General features: G+C 38.6%; 1 long non-coding RNA gene across 1 annotated transcript; it reads left to right on the forward strand.

Moving 5' to 3' along the window:
• The first annotated feature begins 1,421 nt into the window (after nucleotides 1-1,421).
• LOC109468948 lies at nucleotides 1,422-3,654 on the forward strand. Its single transcript, XR_002140167.1, has 3 exons — nucleotides 1,422-1,719; nucleotides 3,023-3,082; nucleotides 3,619-3,654. It is a non-coding gene; the product is annotated as an uncharacterized LOC109468948 (long non-coding RNA).
• Nucleotides 3,655-10,173: the final 6,519 nt, after the last annotated feature.

The following is a 10,173-nucleotide window of genomic DNA, read 5'->3' on the forward strand; positions in this document are numbered from 1 at the left end:
GTGTACTCTGTTTTGTAGTATGCATCTGTAAGTGACAGTTACTAACAACAGTGGCCACTGGCCAATCACACATGTAACTTACTGCTCAACAACACCTGTTGAAAACAATGTATTTAAACTTGTTTGTGACTCACTGTGCCAAGTACCATTTGCCATATGTTTTTAATAAAGTTCTTAAAAAATTTATGTCAACCTCAGGCTTTCCTACCTTACACACACATGTTCTGATTAAGTATAATAAGCAATCAATTGATAATTGACAAGCAATCAATAATAGGCAATTAGCAACTAATACTAGTAATAGGCAACAGCATGAAAGTTCATCTGAGTTGGTAAATTACATTATGAAACATTTAAACTGTTCTCCAACTCATAAATTTGACTCACCGAAATTTTCCTCTGCTATCCGACAAGTTAAAAATTTATGACACCATGCATCCAAATGATAATCTATTTTGTTTTAAAGGCAAAAATCCTAATACATTTTACCTTTAATTAAAATCAAAGATATGTCATTATATAATCACGATACTGCTTGCAACAGCTGTCTTTGACATTGACCCTACAGATGTCAACAGATGATTGTCAATTTGATAGCTTTCAGATATTTTTGGTAACTCTAGATCCAACATGTGGTATTCATTTTCAATCAGAAACAGCGTGGGGTCATTCATGCAGTCGAATAAAAAGGTGGGGCCACTAAATTATATATTCAAACTAGTATAATATTTACAGCAAGGATTTTAATTGGAGATGCAACCTTCTTACAGTAACTCTGTGTCCAACACAACAATTGTTTGCTTCAGAATGATAAAGTTTTCTAAAAACAAATTGTTCAACAAAACTACTGAGCCTTGATGCATCTTTCATGGGGATATCGATGGACTAAAAACATAATATATCTAGTAACTCGGTGTCCAACACAACAACTGTTTACTTTAAGAAGATCACAACAAAACAACAAGTTTTAAAACTGACCCTTGGTGCACCTTTCTCGTCCAGGCTTATGACAACGTCCCTTCCGTCGGTTGTTCCAGGTTGGTAGCGAGCTCTGGGCCCTCCTGGACTCGACATGGTGTCTCAACTCTCTCCGACAAGCCTAGACAATCAACTAGAACGATCAAAACTCCTGTTAAACAAAGTTTTATACATAAACAAACATCGAGCCAACCCGTCAAGACATGTTACCCAGTTGGCACACTGATTTCATAAATAATTTATTTATCCAAAGTTTACAGCAAACTTCGTGCGACTGACAGAGCAAGAAAATAGACTATAAATCAGCCAACACAATTACAGCTTCAGAAATATTTCATACATTTGGAAAGATGTAATTTAAGTGATATTGTAGTACCACATTCTGTTGCGGTACGTCAAAATCAGCAGAAAAATAATAAACCTCACCTTTGACCTCCTGGCGATCTCGTTCTCAGAGTGACGTGGAGAACATCCTGGATACGAGAGCAAGCGATACGGCTCGCCATTGGTTGATTTTTCCACGTGACTACTTTTGACCAATCACGTCGCTGATTTTCAGATTCCTTCTTCCCGCCTTTGGATCCAAGATGGAGGGAGGGTAAGTTGAATCGGGTTATTCTCAAACTGGCCGATTTTTACGCTTTAGTACAAAATCGCAGCATAGTTGGAGGAAAGGCGAAGTTGTATACATCACTGATAGCCTTCCCGACAAAATGTGACCAACTTTGTAGCTATCCTGAGGTAAGAACGCTTGAAAAACGCCGAAGAAATACAGACGGCTTGGCGATGTTAGCTCGAGTGTCCCTTTTTCAACAAGAATATTTCTGTCGAATTTACTCATTTGCTAGGCCCTGCATATTATGATCTTAATGTTTCTTGTGTAGTGGCTAGTGGGGATATTATGATATAATCTTATACTGATTTTATAGCCCAGGTTTTTGATGTTTACTTGTTAATCGAACCATGAACAAGTACAAACAAACTTGGTCGTGTAGCAGCGACACCATGCGGTTCTAATGATATTGACATGTTCTCAATCTGCAATACTGCAAATTTGTATGATCCCATATTATTTAACAATCTGATTTTCCTTGTTATCTTTTGCTTAACTTTTCACATGTAAATGTTGTAAGAAAAGCACTTAAAAAACTCACCAAAACAACAATTTATAAGATGATGATAAGGGAAAAATTACTTTAGAATTAGAGTTTAGTAAAAATTTGTCAGGCAGACTAAACCTCATGAAAATGGCATTGAAAGTTTGTTTTTAAATTCTAAAATATATGTTATTATAGTGTAACGGCTCAAGTTTAAGGTTGTTTACTTGGTTGGTCATTCAAGCATATAACAAAAAGGGGGCGTGTCCATTTCAGTTGTAACAGTGGTGCGCTGGCTTGTCTATTGTGGCTATTGTTGTAATACCTATTGTTTAATTACTGTGCCATAAGTGTTAAGTATCAGGACTGTATAGCTGCACAGGCCAGGGGGTAGGTACCACCTTGTTGTACTACTAGTATCTCCTCGAAATTTGTGAAAAACTGTCCCTTTAAGTAAGTTTTAGTTGTTTCGCTGACTGTTATGTGTCACTTGAACTGCATATGTTGTATGAAATTGATACTGATTGCATAACCTTTATTCCAGTAATCCTGATTTTGTTAGGTGTGTACTAAAAGCAAGTCTATATCTGTTGTTGACTTTTCAATCCAAAATGTTATGTATATCAGATATATCTGCAAAAACATAGGTTTTGGGTACTTTTGTTAGATTTTATCTATTTCTATAAGCAATGAAAATGTAATTAAGAGTAAACTAATCACTTTTTGATAGAGATTTATCTATGATAAGGTGATAGAATACATGTATTGCCAAAAAATTGTACTTTTGAATTGTTTATGTTATTTTATGTAGTAAGAGTATCAATTATGATACACCATCATGCATTTGCAATGTTGGCAAAATGACAATAGATTAATGTTATGGCTATGATTTTCTTGTGTCCTGAAAACTTGTGACCTAATCCATAAGTTACTGTATGTTGTTGCAGTTGCTCCACCTGCCCATTCTGTTATGAACTACAGTAAAGGCATCTGCTTTCAAGATATCGGTAGGTACTAAATGTCAAAGGATGGAGATACTTTTGTGCTGATTTAGGGACCGACAGGGACAATTTTTTTGTCAACTCAGCTGGTTTTATTGTTACAATTTTGCATACATTTGTCCATCAAGGCATTGATCCTTGAGTCTTAACTGCATCCTTTGTAGCAGTTGTTACAACCAACATGTACAGCCAAATGTCCCAAAAACCATCCACATACATGTGACAACTTCCTAGCTGCTCATACAGAGATACACTTTTAGTAACTACACAAAATTATAACAAATAACACCATGAAAACAACAAGGTTGCCTAGAGTAACCTGTGTTAGTGTTAAGTGAAGCTTGAAGTGCATGGTCAAAATAAGACAAATAGTTGATTGTAAATTTTGTCTCTTTAATCAGTTGCAATGGTAATATTCTTCAAACTTGAAACTTTATTCATACACCTTCTTACAGACACACGGTCTGAACTGGTAGGTATTTACAATGATAAAATAAAAAAACAGGAAGTTAGAAGGTAAAATCTGTTTATGTTTTGCCCAGATATTACCCCAGTGAACCCCAGACAGACCAGTGAGTGAGCCAGGATGTCGATGTTGAATCCCGGCACCAGCCTCCACTTTGACGGACAGGCGCTCCAGGATGAGGCTGAGGCAGAGTTCGAGAAGGAAGACAGGGAGAGGGAGAAAGAGGTTAGAGGTCACAGTCAGCCAATCGGCAGCTTTCTTTCAACTTCTAGTACTTGAGTCCCTCCCTTGAGTACTTGAATGTTCTGTCAACTTTCTTCAATTCTTGTCTGTCTTTTCTTTCTCCGTTTGAAAGTGGTCTTGAAACTTGGTTTGTATGAAGGAATGCATGTATGTACAGTTAGTTATCTGAATTGAGAAGGAACAGGGGGAGAGAGAGAGAGAGAGAGAGAGAGAGAGAAAGAGATTTCCTTCAACATCTATGATGTTGTGTCAACCTTTCTTAATTCCTTGCCTGTTTTCTTGTATGTGAAAGTGTTTTTGAAAGTTGGTTTGCATGAAAGCATTCATGTTTGTACAGTCTGAAAGTTTGATGTAGTGATCAAAGTGATTTTGAACTACATTTACATGTAGCTCATTGAAGATCCTCCTAGCTTTTTTCAACAATTGCAATGCACAATGGATCACAACTCTAGGTCCCAGCCCAAAAACCCAAGGACTGCGAGTCTGCGACCCTTTTCAGTAACGTGCAAGCAAGCGGGTGGGCGACAACAGCTGGGATTCAAACTCCCAACCTCTTATTCCAGAGGCAGGATCACCAAGCAGGCATACTCGGGACTACATACACTACACTGTACACATCCCATGGATTTCATGGATATTTCACAGCAGGGTATGCTTGAAGAAGAAAGAATGATTTGGCTCTGTGATGGTGGCAAATCGTGTCCTAAAAAAAAAAAAATTTACGACTCTCAGTGAGATGTTGTCACATCGGCGCACCAAATCCGTAAGGTGCTTTTGGCACCCTGACAGACAGATTAGCCTAAGAGGCTCGGTGGGCGTCACTCCACCGTATAGGTGGGGAAGTCATGTAAAGTGCCTTTCCCAAGGGCACAACGTCGGACCACGGTATCGAACCCGGGACCTCTCGGTTCCGGGTCCAACCTTCTAACCGTTGTGCCACCGACGCCACCACAAATCGTGTCCTTGCTGTGAAAGTTTTGGCTGTCTCCAGTTTAACCTTTAAAGACCCAGTGGCCTTTTGGATTAACACATATTATACAGCTTTCCAGGGCCATCGTGACAAAGGAACTGTCTGGTGTCTTACAGAGATGTGTGGAGATTTTTTGGTCTTTGCCCTTCTTAAATGTATAGATTAGGAGATCAACAACTAGGACAGTCGGAGACCCAACCAAGGAACGGATTACATAAGGGAGGTAAAAACAACAAAATGGAAAAGCAATTGTGCAGATATCATATTTAATTACTGTCATAATTGAATATTTGTGGAATAAAGTTTAGTTTGGATGACTCTATACATTGGGTGCAAACATGCACACACACATATAACAAGAAGTAACAAGATTACATAAGGAAAAAGTTACTCAATGAGTTGTTAAGTGTTGGATATGCTTTTTTATTACTTGCAAAGATGTCAAAATCCTATGTACAAGCTGCACCGAGCAGTATGAAACACTAGTACACCCTCTTAGTCTTACCATAACTATGAAACAGTTCCATTGGCTTAAAGAGTACAAAAAGAACTGTGACAGGGAGAAAGGGCGGTTATATCGGCTGTACCGATACAGATATAGAACAGTATATTATAACCTGTTGACAGAGACGTATTGTCTTTCCTTAATACAAAAGATACATAATATGACTGTCCCTTTTTGAGGGGCGTGGTTGGACCATGTAAGTGGGCCTAAGGCCACAGCAAGTAAATTTTATGGATGACATCCTCTGCACACTCCAAATCTAATACGAGCGGGCGGAAAAAAAACAAGGTTCCTACATTTTAAAAGTTTGACTCAATCATTGTACAAATGGTTTTGATTCAGAGGGAACATCACATATACACAGCCAGCATCACATATCACTGCATCAAAGTAAAAAACAAAACATTAAATCAGAGTCTTTTCTTGTCTCCTCTCTTCTTAGATATCTTCCATTCACCTTCCAGCATGGCAACAGACATCTTTGCCCATTTTCGGCATGTTGACCACTGTCAGAAGGCAACAAAATTTCTTTTTTTTTTTTCACCCAAAATCAGGCGAAAATTAATGCGAGCGCTGATGTCATCCATAAAAATTACTTGCTGTGGCCTAAGTGGGCCCAAGTCACTTGAAGCCGACCATTGCTGCTTAAAGACACGGCTTTTACTAAAGATAATAGAACACTCTATCTCTGGGACAAAGTTACTGTTAGTGTTTGTGAAAAGGATAGTGAAGAGTAGTCTTATTGTTACAGCCCACCCACCTCTTAAAGGATGGTTGTGGTTTCTTAAGGGGTGTTTTCTTTAAAGGAAAAACTATCAACTGGACTTTCAATGCACCACTCAAGCTAATGTTTGATGAAAAGATGGAAGGATGATCGGTGATGTCTTTTTAGTTGATGTTGTTGAAAAGTGATTGTTTTATCTTGGAGAGAACCAGGAAAACTGGCAGTTTCCTAGAGGCTAAAGCCTGCAAACTGTCCAACATAGAAATTTGTACTAATTACATGTACTACCTTTTCAAGCATTTTTAGATTCTATATTGGTTAGCCACAGCTTTCTTGGATCAAGGTTGTAAGAAAATAGTGTTGAACTTAAACCAAAGATCAACATGAAAACCCATGCCTGTTTGAAAGAGTTGAAAACTTCGATGTATTCTGATGCAACTTTTTCTCTCAGCTTTCATCTTTGTTCATCTTTCATTCAAATTGTGAGCATGGCCCATTTACGTGTTTTTGCCTAGTTAAAGTTCTTCATGAATAAGTTTAAACCTCAGAGCATTATCAAATCGAAAGCTTTCTAATGTAACATTAAAGTAACAACATTCATATGATAAGGACAACCCGTTGCTCTAAGTGCGAGTGATTGGTCACCTCTGTCTCAATTAGTGGACTCCAGCGCTCATTACAAGGCACTTTTATGTAACTAAGGATCAGGCTAATCCTACATTTAATACAGGATTAATGTTAGGTATGTCCTAAAAGCTTTGCCAGCGCTCCATAAGTGTGAAGAAGAAAGACTATCAAAGGGCCTCTGTCCTGGCGAAAAATAGACCGCCTCTAAATTTATCTCCTTGTTCTGGTATCTTGAGAATGAATTGTAACAGAGAGGGCGGCGATTGTAAACAGAGAAACACAAGAACGCCGTAAGAGCCATTCACGTTAACACAGCGTGGCCATTGCTTTATGGCTGTTACAGCTTTCACTGTAACCCAAACCGTGTACGTAATAATCCGCAGGACAACAGGTTAGCTCGTCTTTCCGTGTTGGCATAGCAGCCGAAATATCACGTTTTTTGGAATGCCGTGTGCCAGTAGAGGTGCACTAGGGCATAACCTACCACTCAGGCTGCCCTGAAACTTGAAACAAAGCGTTTCTAAAGCAGGGCGACAGTTTTGTACTGTTTGTGACGCGGCGAATGTAGTCAGAACGAAAAAACGATCGACCACGGGAGTTCTCAGCGGGAGGTAGGTCTAAGCATTTCTGACATGTTTGCCATTATTGCTAAATTGTCGGCACATTATGCTTCCATTGTGCGACGCTTGTAGTACAAGTTTACGATGTGCTCCAAGGGTTGCGAAGACCGACACGAAACTGATTATTTTCGATACGCGGCAACTCGTTACTTGTTGAGCTATTAATTATGTCAGAGAAGGCAACCGTTGCAGGAACCTTGCAAGTGTGGTCGCAATGTTTAATGTAAAGTTATTACTTCTGAGTAGTGAATAGTTACAGTTTTGGAAAGAGTGTATCTTTGGTAGAATGTTGTTTTTATGTTGGTTTGTTCTATTCTGTTTGGATTATTCTCGATACGAGGCAACTCGTTACTTGTTGAGCTATTAATTATGTCAGAGAAGGCACCATTGCACGAACCTTACAAGTGTGGTCGCAATGTTTAACGTAAAGTCATTACTTCTAAGTAGTGAATAGTTGCAGTTTTGGGAAAGAGTGTATCTTTGGTAGGATGTTGTTTTTATGTTGTTTTGTTAGTTTGATGTTGTTTCTTGTAGCAGTTGAGCGTGTAAGTGAGTTTGCAGAACTGTTAATGTGTTATAAGTACTATGCTTAAGTTAGTTTAAGTGACTTGAATTGCCATGCTGTAGTACTGTTACTATAAAGACATTGGTTTGAGTCAACATGTACAAGGTAATTTATTATCTTAAATTTAAAAGTCAAGTGCTACTTTTTTTATCAAAATTGAATTGATGAATTAATACCTTGTCATTTTACCTTCAAAGTACTGTAAAATTTACACTGTAGCTTGTTGCAATCAAAAACTGGTGTATTTTATGTTTGATAGAAACTACAGTCCCAAGGGATTTTTAAGCCTAGCATTCAGTCACCAAGAAACGCATTTGAAAAAAAGCATTTTTGAATTTCTGTTTTCAGTAGTTGTTCAAGTATAGCTAGGTCAGTCTTGTGTCACTGTCTTCTACCACCTGTTGTACAGGTAATTAAGTATGCACACGGGTGGCAAAATTCTTTGACGGTACATTGTTGACAGAGATTCTCTATACTACATGGATGCACTTGGTTGTTTCAAAGCTGGTGTGTTACGCCGAAGGGCTGTTATACCGGCTATACAGATACAGAAGCTGGTGTGTTACGCCGAAGGGCTGTTATACTGGCTATACAAATACAGAAGCTGGACTGTGTTACCCCGAAGGGCGGTTATACCGGCTATACAGATACAGATACAGAAAACAAGGAGGGTTGCGTATTCTTGTCTTTTCAGTTATAGAAATCATACGACATGACTAATCCAATAAGGGTGATTGCGCGACAATGTTCCTCTCAAAAGAAATAATTCCTTTTTATGTAGAGGATTAACTCCTTTGTAATATGCTACACAAGTATTTCATCTAATACCAGATCTGTTCTCATATACAGTATACGCAAGTCCTTAAAAGATTGTCAAATTTGCGAAAGGCAGAACAATTTTAGCAACAGGTGTTCACAGCTTGTAGCTTGGTAGAAAAAGTAAGAAAACACTTAAGTTTTTTCGATGTGACATTGATGTATTGCGTATATTTCATGGACGAGTTGCTCCCAGCCCTTTCCCATGTACATGTCTTGTGGCTGTATTGTAACACATTACGGATCAGCGCCAGGGTCAATGCCAGCCGCGGTGGTTTACACGTGGCTTTGTTTGTTGCTGGCGTAGTGGTACACTGGTGTACGGAGTTTACTGAAAGCAAGGGTTTAGGTTTACAGCAAGGTGTTGGGAGGTCTGGTGATCAACAAGGCCTGTGCTAGTGTTGGTTAGGGCCATCCCCCGTTGGATAGGACGTTAAATGGAGGCCCTGTGTTTTGGAGAGTAACGCCCCATGCATGTTAAAAGAACCCACCACACTTATCGAAAATACTTTCCGGGCGTGAGTGGTTCAACAGGTTTGACATCTTGAAGAGGTGATAGTCACCTGTTATGTCAATCCTTTAACGAATGTGGTAAATCTTCATGAATATATAATTAAAAAACTTGAATTCATAGCTTTTGTAATACATGTACAGTCAAACTTGTACAAATGACCACCTGTACATAGTGACCACCTGGCCCTTGTGACCACTTCTTGTTGGTATAAATTTTTCCCATTGACACAAGAGTGTTAAGAATCCTGTCTAATAAAGTGACCACCTGTCCACATAGACCAGACTTTATTGGTCCTCTGAGTGGTCTTCTTGGACAGTTTGGACTGTACACTGTGTTTTAGATATGCTGTTATAAAGTTAAACATTGTTCCCTGTCTCTTGAATTCAAGTATGAAAATTTAAATTAGAATCTGGAGAAAACATCAAGAAATTATCTTTATTTGAGGATGCTGTCATGTTTAAATAACAATTGATGTTATTCTTCACTTAGTGAACTACGCAATTCTATTCAATATACTGTGTGCATACCTAACATACATGTGCCAGCTATTGTTCATATGAAAGGGTGAAATGTGCTCACTACTTGATACGGCCTTACCAGCACATACCTGTGTCGCTAGAGAATTTTATGCTGTCGTTTCCTATCAAACTGTATTAAGCAGTGACGTAAATCCTTGCTGTACACAAAGTAATTCATATTTGCAGTATTTCAAAGTGTCTACTGGTAGAATGGTTGTACAGAAAGGTGTAGGCACGTGTTGTGCTGTTAATTGCTACATGGTCAGTGTTAAGGGAAGACTTTCGAAGATCCTTTTCCTTGGCAAAAAGTAAGTTTGGTCAAAAATTCAGGTTGACAATAACTTTTACTCAACTTTTAATAATTATGCCCTTCATTTATGATTGCATAATGTTATCAGTTCTTGAATTTGTAAAAGTAGTAACTGTATGCATAATGTTTTTGAGGCAATAGGGGCAGTGGGTTGTTAGTCCACTATGTAGGGAACAGTGTTGGAAGGTGGAGCCCATCCCTCTCCTTCCACCACCTTTT

The sequence above is a fragment of the Branchiostoma belcheri genome, unplaced genomic scaffold (assembly GCF_001625305.1).
Source record: "Branchiostoma belcheri isolate BF01 breed outbred unplaced genomic scaffold, Haploidv18h27 scaffold2, whole genome shotgun sequence".
Classification (NCBI taxonomy): Eukaryota; Metazoa; Chordata; class Leptocardii; order Amphioxiformes; family Branchiostomatidae; genus Branchiostoma; species Branchiostoma belcheri.